Raw genomic sequence first — 16640 nt, 5'->3', positions numbered from 1 at the left:
GGCAAGACAGCTATGGAGGACAGCGCTCATGTGCACATCATGTTGTGACTGTTGGTCTGATTCACACCAGACAGAACAGGTCTGAAGTGTGAATTCTGCTGGTATATGAAAAGACTGTTCTCCAAAAGCATTAGTGCTCCGTACTGCTGACCTATGCGTATCTATCCTATATCACCGTTGAGTTTAGCCAGGGACAGAATTCCTTAACGCAGGTAAAGTTTGCTGGGGATGATGAAGTCATTTATTATTTTATTTCAAGCACAACAGACAAATCTAACCGTCATCCTAATCATTCTCTCGCTGAACAAGCTGAAAACGTCGGAGTTTTTTCCGTGTCCTTTCTGTCAGCTGTGTTATATGCACATCTGCCCAGATGTCCAAAAGGCAGCGTGTCCCTTCCAAGCTCCAAGTTTGACCACGGCTCATTTTCAGCTCCGTAGCCTATCCTCACTCTGAGCGCTTCTCTGGTAAAACTCTGTTGTCCATAATGCTCGACGCACGACGGGAGCTCGTTAGGTACAAAAAACCCAACTGTGTCGGATCGGGTCCGGCCTGCTTTCACACCTCAAACGAACCGCACCAGGGTTCGTATGGAACCGCACCGAGACCACCTCTTCAACTGGGTCTCGGTTTGCTTATTTGGTCCGGAACAGAGTTCGGTGGTTTTTATTCACACCAGCCCAAAAGGTCCGAACCAAGGGAGCAAACGAACTCTGGTCCGTTTTAAACGGACCAAACAAGGCAGGTGTGAATACACCCTAAGACTAGAACCAAGACCGGGACAGGGACAGAGACCGGGACAGGGACCAGGACGAGGACTAAGACCAGAACCAGGACCAGGACTAAGACTAGAACCAGAACCGGGAGATGACCCAGAACCGAGACAGGGACTGAGACCGGGACTAAGACCAAGACTAAGACTAGGACCAGAATCAGGACTAAGACTAGGACTAGGACTAAGACCAGAACCAGGACCGGGACCAGGACTAAAACTAGGACTAAGACTAGGACCTGAACCAGGACTAAGACTAGGACTAAGACTAGGACCAGAACTGGGAGATGAACCAGAACCGGGACAGGGACTGAGACCGGGATTAAGACCAGAACAAGACCAGGGCCAGGACTAAGACTAGGACCAAGACCAGAACTAAGACTAGGACCAGAATTGGGAGATGAACCTGAACCAGGACAGGGACTAGGTCTGGGACTAAGACCAAGACCAGGGCCAGGACTATGACTAGGACTAAGACTAGAACCAAGACCAGGACCAAGACCGGGACAGGGACCTGGACAGGGACTGGGACCTGGACTGGTTTCATTAGTTTTTTTGCCACAGTAGTTTTAATTCTGATTCTGAACGGGTCCAAATCTAATGGAGAACCAGAGGAGTCCCATCAGATGGTGTTGAATGGGTCCCATCACAGGTGAATCATGGGTAATCAGCTGATCCTCATCGTCATTCAAACATGGAATATGAACGACACCGTCCTCAGTGAAAAACGTCACTAAATTCACAGATTAACCACGAGAAACCAAACACTGGGCTTCATCCCATTAGACGTCACAGATTCAACTGTTGAACTGTTGAATCAATGAAACTTTATTTCCTTCATGTTGAAAATGGGACAGATGTGGTGGTGTTCCTGTAAAATGTCTCCTCATGATCATTCATTCGCCTTCAAACTCACATGACAGAACCTGTAGATCAGGACCTGAGCCAGAATCTGAACCGCATCAGTTGGACCCTGGAGCCCCAACCCGGTTGGGTACCTGGTGACCCGTCCCCGTCCTGGTCCAGGAGCCGAGGCGGACTCACCCTGGGGTCGTTGATGCCAGTGATGCGCTCCTCAGGCCGGTCCAGCACCAGGAAGGCGGCCAGGGTTGGCGGTGTATGAAGCTACGATGATCATGGCAAAGCCCGCCCACACCATACCCAGAATCCTCGCTGAGAAACTCCTGGGAGCTCCTGCAAACACAAACACACTGCGCTAAAAGGATGGACCCGAAGCCAAGGACACCACAGACTCACCAGGACCAGGACCAGGACCGAAACCAAGACCAAGACCAGGACAGAGACCAAGACCAGTACCTTCTCCGATCCCAGAGTTCAGCAGTACTCCCCATGAGAACCACATGGCGGAGGACAGGGTGAGGGCGTCTTCTTCTTCTTCTTCGCTGTTCACTTTTGAACCTTCCGAAATGGGCTACGAACGACAGAGGGCAGAGTTAGGGGCGGAGTTATAACAGTTTCAACTGGAAGACGACGTCCTCCAACACATTCAGCAGCTCGGATCAAGTCCATTCCCAAATGAACAAATGAACTTCATGTTGTTTTTCAGTCTTTTCTCGATCTGATTCATTTACTAATCCATCACTGAACCCGTTTACATGACCATAAAAATCCAATAACTGTTAATAATCAGATCGAATTTTCAATTTCAGTCCATTATCATATTTCTTAATGTCGTAGAATCTAACTTCCTGTTGCTGTCATCCACGTTCTTCCATTTTCTGTGATTTACTGGTTTTTCCACATGTTCAGATGAACCTGGAAACATGCATGAAGACAAACCCAGGGGGGTTCATCTGACTGTAATCAGATTACTGCTGTTATCTGATCAGATCAGATTAGACTGTTTACATGATCAATAATAATCAGATATTGATCAGAGGATCAGTGTAAAGGGGGTCAGGGTCATCAGGGTCCATCTGTAGACCTCCATCTGAACATACATGAATGGAAACAGATCCATGATGGGGTCTAAGATGGAGCCCTGAGGGATCCCATTATCAATGGAATCAAACATATTTATGATCAATAATAATCTGATAACTCCACAAATCACACAGACGATCCAATTTAGTGTGACGCTACACGGCCTCAATATGAATCAGGTTCACACATTTCCTGTTTGGTCAGTGAACGCAACATCACAATCAGATTTTATCCGGTTTTTAAAAGATGTGTTTTCATTCTGTTTCTTCTTATGAGTCGGTTTTATATAATACATGCATTTACTGGCTCGTCCGTGCCTCTTAATACTTGATGTAAATGTGAGTTTTCTACTATTTAATGCAGGGCTGTCAACTCATTTAGTTCAGGGGCCATATCCTCCCAATCTGATCTGAAGTGGGCCGCACCAGTAAATTAATAACATAATATACAGAAATAACGCCAACTCCAAACATTCAATGTGGTTTTAGAGTGAAAAGAAGTAAAATTACATTAGGGAAACATTTACATCTATAAACTGTCCTTTTAAAAATGAATAACATGAACAACCATGAAACCATTATTCGTAGGTTTTTATGGTAGTATTTTACTGATCTGACCCACTGGAGACTAAAGTAGGGCTTTATATGACCTCTAAAGTAAAAGAATTTACTGTTTATACTTTGAGTGTAATTTTTGCATTTCACAAATTCATCCTACGGCCGGATTGGACCCTATAGCAGGCCGGATTTGGCCCCCGGGCCGTATGTTGACACCTGTAATTTAATGTGTTAACAACTATTACATGGTTGATGTTTACAGATACCAGACTAATTCAGGACTAACCCGTTACAGGTCTAGTCCACATGTTAAGGCTGGATCAGAGAATCTGTGTCATCGGGGCTTTTCTGTTGTAAATGTCAGGTGTGTTTACCTGAACCGGTCTAATAGGTAAAGCATCACTGCCACCCACGTGGAACCGACAGGCCGACCAACAGCCACAGTGTACTCTGAAACGGTTGCATGAACGAGTCCAGGGTACTTCGAGGGATTTCCTGAAACACACAACCACAAAGAGGTCAACACAACCACACACGGTCCACACAAACACACACAAACAGGTCCACACAAACATACACATACAGGTCCACACAACACACACACAGGTCTACACAACCACACACAAATCAAACAACCACACACAGGTCCAGCACAACACACACAGGTCCACACAAACACAAACAGGTCACAAAAACACAAACACAGGTCCACACAACCACAACAAATCAAAACAAACACACACAGGTCCACACAACCACACACAAATCAAAACAACCACACACAGGTCCACACAAACACACACAGGTCCACACAAACACACACACAGGTCCACACAACCACACACAAATCAAAACAACCACACACAGGTCCACACAAACACACACAGGTCCACACAAACACACACAGGTCAACACAACCACACACAAATCAAAACAAACACACACAGGTCCACACAAACACACACAGGTCAACATAAACACCAACACAGGTCCACACAACCACCCACAATCAAACAAACACACACCGGTCCACACAAACACACACAGGTCAACACAGATGTTCTTCTGCTTATGTGAATGGATAGAATGTGTGTATGGTAAAAGCATTGCATAGCGTTACCATGGCAACAGAGACAGAACCCAGGCTTTCGAGTCTGCAGGTTCATTCATTTAAGCCTCAGTCACAAATGCTGTTACGAACGATTTATGGACCATTTGGTACGACCTTCTCAAGGCGGACTTAAAAAGAATGGAGAGTTCGTGGAACGTTCCGAAGTTTGTAGCCGGAAAGATGGTTTGTGCGAGTTCTTCTACAAAACCCTGACGAACGCCTTCAGAACAACCGAAGAACAACGTATGACGTTCATGGATCAGGAGGTCTTTCCAGAACCTCATATTCGTGTCCTTCCTCGTGTTCTCTCTGCTTTTAGCGTTCCCTTACGGCGTTCGCACAAACCAAATTATGCGTGGACATCTCTAATGCTGGGATAGGCTCCGCCCCCATGACCATCTCTAGGATAAAGCGGTTCAGAAGATTAAACTGTGGTCAGTGTGTTTAGTTTTTTTGCGCCTATGCAGAGGAAAAGGCTGAACGTGGTCATCACCCATAATTCTGGGAGTTTTTACTGAGTTTTTGCAGAAGTGGGCGTGGCTACAGATGTCCACACTTTGGTGCTGATTGGTCACTGTTCTGGAGCATCAAACTATGTAAAGACTTTTACGTTAATCATTAGAATGTCCGTCTTTGTCTACTGCTGTCGGACCAAAACAGACAAACTACTTCTTCTTCTTTTCCTTCTTCTTCTTCCTCTTCTTCCTCCTCTTCCTCTTCTTCTTCCTCTTCTTCTTCTCCTCTTCCTCTTCTTCTTCCTCTTCTTCCTCCTCTTCCTCTTCTTCTTCCTCTTCTTCCTCCTCTTCCTCTTCTTCTTCCTCTTCTTCTTCCTCTTCCTCCTCTTCTTCTTCTTCCTCTTCTTCTTCCTCTTCCTCCTCTTCTTCTTCTTCTTCTTCCTCTTCTTCTTCTCCTCCTCCTCTTGTGGACATTATTTCCATCTCGAATGCAATGATCACAACACTGGACTTTTACTACACGGCCTCTGTTTATAAACTGATCTAAATATTCTGAAAGTGTTCGTTCTTGTACTATCGACTTCAGAGTACTGTCAGTTTCACATATGGCTGAAGTGTCTGTAGGTCCGACGTAGGAAGGATCCACAGCACCTTTACCAAGAACCTGACAGCTGTACGCTCTTCATACAACACTAAATCAGGTCATTTTCTGGCGGAGGCCTCCACTTCCTCTTGTGATTTGAACGGCAGCCGTACTGACTTAGTATGAAACTACTGCTGCCTCCACAGATGTCTACAAACTCCACATCTCATTTGAACCAGGAGATTTGTATGAAGCCATCGTTTGTAAGAAGCTTTGTGACAGAGGCTTCAAACATCCATTAAATTCATGAATAACATTGAACACAGTGTAGATTCAGTCCAGTCCAGTCAGTCTGACTGTGACAGATTAAGATGATCAAGACCTTCACACACAAACGTCCTGAATAAACAGATATGATGGATGAGTACAGACCTGCAGCTGACCTTTGACCTGCACCCACCACAGATACAACAGGTCTGCTGGGGTTCAGGTTACAGATATGTCAGAACACTACTGTTCTCTTTGCTTTAGTTTCATTAAAGGTGTGGGAGACTTTCGTGACCAGTTTTTCATCAAATCTCTCAAACCTCAGTCATATCCTCAGCAAAGTTCTAATAGTTTTACATTTTTCATTATAGTTTAGTTTTATTTAGTTTTGACTTTTTTTTCTCTAATTCAGTTCGTTTTTAATTCATTTTTAGAGCAGATTTGCTAGTGTTTATTAGTTTTATTATTTTCTAAATGCTTAGTTTTAGTATTAGTTTTAGTTTGTCGTCTCTTTTCTTATCTTCTCCGTCATATTCAAATAAATCCCAGACAGGACTCTGCTGCTTTCTCCCACTTTAGTCTCCATGTTTCCAGGTAGAGTGGGGACCAGAAGACGACTGAAAACACAAGTGAACACAAGTGACGGACCAAAAAGTGTCGTATGGTGACAGCACAGAAAATTACTAGCGCGAAATAAATCGATTTCATATCAATCTGACGTTGACAAAGACGAAAACGAAGGGGAATTTGATCCATAATTTTATATGTTTTAGTTAGTTTTATAACACACAATACAGTTTCAGTCAGTTATTGTTTTTTTCTTTTAATTATAGTTTTTATTTATTTTAGTTAACGAAAATGTTTTTACAATTCTAGTTTTCATCATTTCGTTACTTTTTGTTAACAATAATAACCTTGATCCTCAGTATCATGAATCTGAATTCTGAATTCATCCATATGATATTATATGGATGAAACACGACGCGGAAACAGCTAAAACGCGGAAGCGGCTGGAGGAATATGCATAGAGGGAAGGGAGCTCCTGCTGTTTCTGCGTTGTCTGTAGCAGCTGCTGCTGCCAGACAGCGGCGTGAACCGGCGTTTCCCACAATGCACGTCACAACAAAATTCCTCAGATGCCCGAGTGACCTACTGGCTCTGTTTGTAAACACATGGTTTGTTGTGGTGGATGGAACTAAGAAACTGTTCACAGTGAGGGAAGAGATTCAGATGAGTAATGACAGACAGACTTACAGATTCATGACACTGAGGATATGACTGAGGTTTGACAGATTTGATGAAAAATTGGTCATGAAAGTCTCCAGCACCTTTAAATACTCACAACTCTTCCTGCCACTGCCCATGAGCCAGGCACTGACGCAGAACTGAGCCGGTCTGACACCGGTCTGTTTCATTTGACCTAAAAACTCCCTGAGAGCTGATTCTGGATCAGATCTGATGACGGAAAATATCGAGCTGCTGTGAACTGGGTCACCATGAGCTGGGATCCAAAATACCACCAGACCAGTACACCCAGACCTGCAGACCTGGGGACTAGGACCAATACACCCAGACCTGCAGACCTGGAGACCAGGACAAGTACACCCAGACCTGCAGATCTGAGATCAGGACCAGTACACCCAGACCTACAGACCAGGACCAGTAACCCAGACCTGCAGACCTGAAGACCAGGACCAGTACACCCAGACCTGTAGATTTTGACCAGTAGACCCTGTTCACTACACCAGGACTTGTAGTCCTGGACCTATAGACTTGAAGGGGTAGACCAAGACCTGGACTCACCTTCTGACGAGGATGGTGAGCCCCTGGTATTTAAACGGTTTGGAGAACTCAATGTACTGAGCACGCTCATTGTTGATAGTGAGGGGGAGCAACGATCATATCAGCCAGACCACCAAGAAGCTCCCCCATCATCCCATTCCACTCCTTCTTATTACTGTTGTTCACCTGGAGGAGGAGGAGGGAGGAGGAGGAGGAGAGGAGGAGGAGGAGGAAGAGGAGAGGGAGGAAGAGGAGGAGGAGGAGGAGGAGGAGAAGAGGAGGAGGAGGAAGAGGAGAAGAGGAGGAGGAGGAGGAGGAGGAAGAGGAGTGAGGAGGAAGAGGAGGAGGAAGAGAGGAGGAAGAGGAAGAGGAGGACAGATTAAGTGGGTTTAGATTTTCTGAGTCTCTTCAGTTTTATTTTATTTTGAATCAAAACCATCAAACTAAGAAACAACAGACCATGAAAGGTCAAAGGTCAGTTCAGTTGAACTCATATATGATCAGATTTTATGTTGGACTCAGATTTCATACTTCTGTTTTCATCAACAGTGACTTAAAGGTGATGGAATTAGAAACAGGTTGTTTGTTTTCCAAACTGTCATTGACTGTAACACGTTCTAATGTCAGATTCAGATCCATAGAACCAACGGAACCAGGACAGTCCACAGTCCAGGCGGGGGAGGCGGGGGGAGGCGGAAGCACAGCCACAGCGATTGACTTCACGTCTCTCAGCATCATCAAGGTCAGAGTCGGAGACGGAGCAGTGGTTGCCATGGCAACAGGCTCAGGCAAAGTGATGTGGTGGTGAATCAGTAAGCAGGTCACAGAGAGAGAGAGAGAAAGGGGGGGGGGGGGGGGGGCACTCACTCGCTCCTGTGTGCCAAATTTCCCATCAGCCACCAGGTGGACCTCATACGTGAGTTCATGCTCATGGCCAGTTTGATGAGCAGGTCGATGCAGAAACCATAGCACACTGAGGGACGATGGGCTGGCCTGACACAAAACACACACACACACACAAAAAAAGTCAACTACAACTCCCAGGGTGCATTTCACCAGCACACGTCCGCTCACACAACCTGTGATCGTCTTACTGTTTGGTTAAAGATTAGGATGAAAAAAGGTGAAAACACTCCATTCTGCAGATTTATTAGCATCTTCTGCCCGGCAACAGCAGCTGATTGGTCAGAAATAAAACAGGACTCAGACTGATGTCGACTAAGGACGAACACACGCTCTCTGTAGGTTAATGACCTTTAGTAACGTCTAATAAATGTTTCTAAAGGTGATGGAATCTAGTCTCTATCTGTCTGATCCATGGCTGTAATTACAGATGTGGACACCCCTGTTCCCCCAGTGGACACCTGTGGTACTGCAGAAGAAAAAACACTAAACCAAAACCATTTTCCTCATTGTGTTCTGCCCAATAGAAATAAAACTGAATATGTTTTAACTGTTTCTGTGGTGTCACCTGATCCCATTGGTCCAGGTGGAGAGTGTGGGCGGGGCCTTTTTAGCTGATGCATCACTAGTCGTTTTTCCATCAATCCTCAAATTGAGCGAATATAAATAGTGCATAAAAATTTGCCTAATGGAAAAACGACAATTTCATCAAACTTGTTTTTCGATGACAAGTTTTTGCAAGAGGTGGCTTTTTCGGGTTGTAACAAAATTTGTGTATCACGCAAAACAAACGTGAACAAAAAAAAAACAGATGTCGATGGATGTTACAACAAGAGAAGAGGAGAGTTCAATCCACTGGTTCCAACCTTTTTCTACTCCTGACTCCATTTTAACATCACAAATTTCTGTCAACCCCAGACATTCAAATCACAGACTTTTTTTTTTTTTGCTAAAATTTATTAGTTTTTGATCCTGTAATAGTTTTCTATCCTCTATTTCAAATACAGGTTAATTTTAGAGGGCTATATAATGTATATTATTGTGGACAGAGGCAGTAAATCCAGGTGTAGATTACTGCACAAAGGGAGAATTTTATTTTCCTTCTGAACAAATATGAAGTTAACATCTGTTTGATCATGGACGTCCTCATATGAAGGTTTATAAACGTTTAAAGCAGGGCTGTCAGGATATGTCCAGACAGTCAATCTGACACCCATGGTCTGATTGGTTAGTCTGTATCAGTTATTGATGGAGCGGGTGACTGACAGCTGTGGTGACCAGTCAGTGACCCGTGTTCACCTGGGATGGTTCCGTTGGGGCCCAGTACAGATCACCTTCTTGATCAGAAACGCCGTTGACCGTGTACTCCTCTTTACACGTCCCGTCGCTCTTTGTTGGCTTCACGTAGACATGGTTCCTGGTGGATCGTCACAATCTGAGAGCGGACACACAAGAGGGTCAAAGGTCACGATCATTACGAACAAACAGACAAGTTCCACGTGTTCCTCAGGTGTCCAGTAGAACGTGTCTACTGTTAGCTCCATGTCTGAACAAATATGAAGTTAACATCTGTTTGATCATGGATGTCATCATATGAACGTTTATATACGTTAAAGGGCTGTCAATCATACAGCCCACAGACGGTCCAGTCCCATCTGTGGGAGGGGCTTATGACAGTCCAGCCCCACCTGTGGGAGGGGCTTATGAAATGTCAAATTAGACTGAAGATAACGGTCAGTGGTGTTCAGATCATTTTAGTTCAGGGTCCACATTTAGACCAATATGATCTAAAGTCCAATACTGTCATCATGACCGATAAATAGCGACAAACAAAACATTTGTAGTGTAAAGAAGTAAAATGACATGAACATTTACAAACTATCCTTTAAAGCTGTAGGAGACTTCGTGACCAGTTTTTCATGACATCTGTCCATCCTCAGTCATATCCTCAGTATCATGAATCTGTTCATCTGTCTGTCATTCCTCAGCTGAATCTCTTCCTCATGGTGAACAGTTTCTTACTTCCATCCACCACAAACAAACCATGTGTTTACAAACCGACCCGGGATGTCACTTGGGCATTTTTCGGAATTTTGTCGCAACGTGCACTGTGGGAAATGGAGGTTCGCGCAGCCACCTGACAGTGACAGCGCAACCATATGGTATTATATAGATGAAACAAACATGCAGAAATGTCTGAAACAAGGAAACGGTGGGAGGAATATGGATAGAAATAAGGGAGCTCCTGCCATTTCCGATCGTGTCTGCTCCAGCTGCTGCTGTCCAGGTAGCTGTGCGAGCCTTCGTTTCCCACAATGCATGTCGTGACAAAATTCCTCAGATGCCCAGTTCCCTCCCAGGCTCTGTTTGTAAACACATGGTTGTTTTCTGGTGGATGGAACTAAGAAACTGTTCAGTGTGATGCAAGAGATTCAGGTGAGGAATGACAGACAGACGAACAGATTCATGATACTGAGGATATGACTGAGGATGGACAGATCTGAGGAAAACTGGTCACGAAAGTCTCCTGCACCTTTAACAAAAAAATGTGAATACCTGAACAAATCTGAACCTGAAACAGCTGAGTGTAAGTCAGTGTACCAGTTCTAATATTCTGTCTGTTCTTAACTGTTGTGTGTGTTTTAGATCCACTGGATCTGTAGAAATGATCAGCTGAGGTTCTATGAATGTGAATCTGAAGCATTTGGAGCTCCAGCTGCTCCTGGTTCTGTTCAAAGGCTGTTATTTTTAGGTGTGACAGTGGAACCCAGTGGTTCTGCGCTGGTTCTACCTTCAGCTTTGTCGACATCTGGTATCCCACTGGTTTCTCCGTCTCCCCTCCGGGCCAGATGATCTTCCTCTGAGGATTCATCACCACCTGAAACACACACACACACACACACCTGTCAACTTCTGAAAACCCACCAAACAACCAGACAAACACAGAAAAATACACAACCAGGGTGTACTCAGGTGTACTCAGGTGTACTCAGGTGTACTCTGGTGTACTCAGGTGTACTCTGGTGTACCCAGGTGTACCCTGGTGTATTCTGGTGTACTCTGGTGTATTCAGGTGTACTCTGGTGTACTCAGGTGTACCCTGGTGTACTCAGGTGTACTCTGGTGTACTCAGGTGTACCCTGGTGTATTCTGGTGTACTCTGGTGTATTCAGGTGTACTCTGGTGTACTCTGGGTACTCTGGTGTACTCAGGTGTACCCTGGTGTACTCAGGTGTATTCATGTGTACCCTGGTGTACTCAGGTGTACTCTGGTGTACTCAGGTGTACTCTGGTGTACTCAGGTGTACTCAGGTGTACCCTGGTGTATTCAGATGTACTCTAGTGTACTCAGGTGTACTCTAGTGTACTCAGGTGTACCCAGGTGTAGTCAGGTGTACCCAGGTGTACCCAGGTGTACTCAGGTGTACTCAGGGTACCCTGGTGTACTCAGGTGTATTCTAGTGTACTCAGGTGTACTCTGGTGTACTCAGGTGTACCCTGGTGTTCTCAGGTGTACTCTAGTGTACTCAGGTGTACCCAGGTGTACTCTGGTGTACTCAGGTGTACCCTGGTGTACTCAGGTGTACCCAGGTGTACTCAGGTGTACTCAGGTGTACCCAGTGTACTCAGGTGTACTCAGGTGTACCCAGGTGTACTCTGGTGTACCCAGGTGTACTCAGGTGTACCCTGGTGTACTCAGGTGTACTCTGGTGTATTCAGGCGTACTCTGGTGTACTCAGGTGTACCCTGGTGTACCCTGGTGTACTCAGGTGTACCCAGGTGTACTCTGGTGTACTCTGGTGTACCCAGGTGTACTCTGGTGCACTCAGGCGTACTGAGGCGTACTCAGGTGTACTCAGGCATACTCAGGTGTACTCTGGTGCACTCAGGTGTACTCAGGTGTATTCAGGCGTACTCAGGTCGTACTCAGGTGTACCCTGGTGTATTCATGTGTACCCTGGTGTACTCAGGTGACCTCTAGTGTACTCAGGGTGTACTCTGGTGTACTCAGGTGTACTCAGGTGTACCCTGGTGTATTCAGGTGTACTCTAGTGTACTCAGGTGTACCCAGGTGTAGTCAGGTGTACCCTGGTGTACCCAGGTGTACCCGGGTGTACTCAGGTGTACTCAAGTGTACCCTGGTGTACTCAGGTGTATTCTAGTGTACTCAGGTGTACTCTGGTGTACTCAGGTGTACCCTGGTGTACTCAGGTGTACTCTAGTGTACTCAGGTGTACCCAGGTGTACTCTGGTGTACTCAGGTGTACCCTGGTGTACCCTGGTGTACTCAGGTGTACTCAGGTGTACTCTGGTGTATTCAGGTGTACTCAGGTGTACTCAGGCGTACTCAGGTGTACTCAGGTGTACCCTGGTGTGCTCAGGTGTACCCAGGTGTATTCAGGGTGTATTCTGGTGTACTCTGGTGTACTCAGGTGTACCCTGGTGTACTCAGGTGTACTCTGGTGTATTCATGTGTACCCTGGTGTACTCAGGTGACCTCTAGTGTACTCAGGTGTACTCTTGTGTACTCAGGTGTACTCTGGTGTACTCAGGTGTACTCAGGTGTACCCTGGTGTATTCAGGTGTACTCTAGTGTACTCAGGTGTACTCTAGTGTACTCAGGTGTACCCAGGTGTAGTCAGGTGTACCCTGGTGTACCCAGGTGTACCCGGGTGTACTCAGGTGTACTCAAGTGTACCCTGGTGTACTCAGGTGTATTCTAGTGTACTCAGGTGTACTCTGGTGTACTCAGGTGTACCCTGGTGTACTCAGGTGTACTCTAGTGTACTCAGGTGTACCCAGGTGTACTCTGGTGTACTCAGGTGTACCCTGGTGTACCCTGGTGTACTCAGGTGTACCCAGGTGTACTCAGGTGTACTCAGGTGTACCCAGGTGTACTCTGGTGTACCCTGGTGTACTCAGGTGTACCCTGGTGTACTCAGGTGTACTCTGGTGTATTCAGGCGTACTCTGGTGTACTCAGGTGTACCCTGGTGTACCCTGGTGTACTCAGGTGTACCCAGGTGTACTCTGGTGTACCCAGGTGTACTCTGGTGCACTCAGGCGTACTGAGGCGTACTCAGGTGTACTCAGGCGTACTCAGGTGTACTCAGGCGTACTCAGGTGTACCCTGGTGTAACCCAGGTGTACCCAGGTGTACCTCTGGTGTACCCAGGTGTACTCTGGTGTACTCAGCGTACTCAGGTGTACTCAGTGTGCTTGCTTCTGTACCTGGGACCCGTTGAAGACTCCGACCTGGACGAGGCGCCCCGGCTTCTGCTGGTAGTTCAGGATGCTGTAGGTGGCAAAGCGCCGGTCGCCGTCGTCGTTAAACTCGATCCTTCCTGTCAGGCCGTCGGGGTACTTTGATGACATCAGCACCCTGAGGAGCCAATCAGAGAGCCACAAATCAGAATCAGCAAGAAGCAAGAATATATGATCCTGAGCTTAGAGTTTAATGAGGCAGAAACAGGTCAGAGTTCAAACCGGTCTGAAAAAACTGAAGAAGACGAATAAAACGGATCTGATATGACTGAAGGGGGTCAAATGGGGGGTGTGTGTGTGTGTGTGTGTGTCTTTGTCCCAGTTGTGTCAGACTCAGTTGGTTATGGACATAAACGCCATCGTCCTCCAGGTCTGAGTCCTGTTAACGGTCTGATCCAGATTCATCTGGTCTTGAATAATCCACCACTCACATAGACTCAACAAAGGAAGTGGACATCACCTGATTTTAATGAAGCCAGAAGTGACCAATTTGGAAAAGGGGCAGAGCTGTAGAAGAGTGGGGTTAGCTAAATGCTAACAACTTTCCAATTACAAAAGATTGCAATTTTAGCGGTTTAGATTTGTGTGTCTTAGATCTTATCAGATGGATAACACTGTCCGTGCTGTTAATTTGTAAATATTTAATCACTCTAACACCATTGTTAAACTCAGTGTTTAACACAGAGGCATCATGAGTAAAATGGTTCAAAAGAATTGCTGAAACTTTTCAGCCTAATATCTTATTAACGTCATGTTCACATCTGTAAACCCTCCTATATCAGGGCTCTCAAAGTCCTGTTCTTTCAGGTTCCACATTCAGCTCCATTTGATCTGCAGTGGACCGAACCAGTAAAATAAGAACAGAATAACCTATAAATAATGATAACTGCAAACTTTTGTCTGTGTTTCAGTAGCAAAAAACCCCATTAAATTATGAAAATACTTACTTTTATAAACTATCCAAACAAAAAAGATGTGAATAACCTGAAAAAAACTGAAATTATTGAGAAAAAATCAGTGCAATTTTACCAATATTCTGCCTCCACTTCTCATTTGTCCATGTGCATTATGGATCAGATCTACAAAGAAACAGCACTTTTCTTTAGACATTTCAGGTTGTTCATATTTGTTTCAGTTGATTCACATTTTATTGTTACAGGATAGTTTGTAAATGTACATATTTTCATAATTTAATGTTATTTTTTGCACTAAAAACAAAGACAAAAATTTGAAGTTGTCATTATTTATAGACAATACGTAATATTATTTTTTCACAAACAAACCCAGTAGAAAATCTGCAGTCATTCTTTTTTGTCAGTTCTTCTGCTGTTATTATTTGACTGTAGATCAGATTGGTCTGGATGTGGACCGACACTAAAATGAGTTCCACAGCCTGGACTGTGGAATTTTTGCACTTTGTAAATTCATCCCAGGAGCCGGATTGGAACCTTTGGGGGGGACGCATTTGACCTGGGCCGCATGTTTGAGATCCCTGCTCTATATGGACACCTCAGCCCCACCCCTCCCTGTCACTAACCCCGCCCTGACCTTTGACCTCTGACCCGGGTCTGGTTCTGACCGTGTGAACAGCGGCCCGGTTCTCCAGATGTTGGTGTTTCCGACGCAGCCTCGTGGCGGTTCAGTGATGTTCTCCTTCTCAAACAGCTCCTGCAGCGACTGGGCCACCACCCCAACGGCATCGGCGATGTGGGCCGATTCATTCTTACCGTTAATCAGCTGGAGGCCCAGCAGGCCTACACACACAACACAACACACACATAACACACACACACCCACAGATACACAACACACACACCACAGTAGAGTTAGAGCGGCTGGCAACAGGAAACCGACCCCATTCACACAGACTTAATTAGAAAGTCACTCACACTCCAGATTCATTCAACAGTAATTAAAGGGTGGTTCAGTGTAATTTAGACACGCACTCTTGGTCTTCAGGCGTCAGGTCAGTGTTCAGTACGTGCCAAACTGCATGCTGGGAGTTCACTCTGAGCAATCACAGCTGTTGTCTCTGAGGACAGGAAGCCTCACTGGCGACGTTATGAACCGCCTCAGGTGTTTCCTGCAGCAGAAACATGTCACACTGAGACGAAAAGTGTCTCTACGTGTCCTTCAGCCGACCTGACAGCCGCAGCTAACACTGTTAGCATCATTAAACACTATCCTGAGGTCAACTACGGCTGGCTACCCCAAACAGAACTACAAAAAACTAGCTAAAACTATTTCAAACAGATAGTTAGCAGAGTTAGCTCTCATCAACCTTCCCTTCACAATGTTGTCAAATTCTGTTTGACTTACAGATGACCACAACATTAGCCAACCGTATTAGCACTGTTAGCATATTCCTCTTAAAACTACATGGACAGATGGCTAACACTAATATTCCCTCCTACAAACTAAAAACACTGAAATGACACCAACAGATTCAAAGATAATCAGCATTTATGTAATGTTTAGTTAAATGATATTCAACGGAACAGCTACTTTTAGTTTATTTATACATTAATTATACACTTCCTACAGCTAAAACACATCAATAAAGCCACTAGATTCAGTTATAATGGATTGGATTTATACAGCGCCTTTCTGGACACCAAAAGCGCTTTACATTATTAACCCGTTATTCATTTGCTCTCACATCCTCCCTCTGGTGGTGGTAAACTACATTTGTATCCCAGTTTGTCCTGGGGCAGACTGACAGAGGCGTGGCTGACAATTTGCGCCTACGCCCCTCCGACCACCACCAAACATTCATACACCAGTGTTGGTGGCACTGGAGGCAGGGAGGGTGAAGTGTCTGCCCAAGGACCACAATGGACTGGCTAGGACAGAGCGGAATTCGAACTGCACACCCTTCGGTTATTGGACGACCTGCTCTAACCACCTGAGCCACAGCCGCCCCAACTTAACAGCCAGTTAAGTGTGTTTAATGAAAATGATAACTTTAGTTGAACTGTATTAAAAAAAAACAGCTAGTTAAT

At 45.3% G+C, this 16640-nt stretch overlaps 1 pseudogene; it reads right to left on the bottom strand.

Moving 5' to 3' along the window:
- LOC115425531 (glutamate receptor ionotropic, NMDA 1-like) overlaps window positions 1-16640 on the bottom strand; it is a 63255-nt pseudogene that overhangs the window by 24252 nt on the left and 22363 nt on the right.

This window comes from Sphaeramia orbicularis, chromosome 9 (assembly GCF_902148855.1).
Source record: "Sphaeramia orbicularis chromosome 9, fSphaOr1.1, whole genome shotgun sequence".
Taxonomy (NCBI): domain Eukaryota; kingdom Metazoa; phylum Chordata; class Actinopteri; order Kurtiformes; family Apogonidae; genus Sphaeramia; species Sphaeramia orbicularis.
This window is presented reverse-complemented; position numbering and strand designations above follow the sequence as displayed.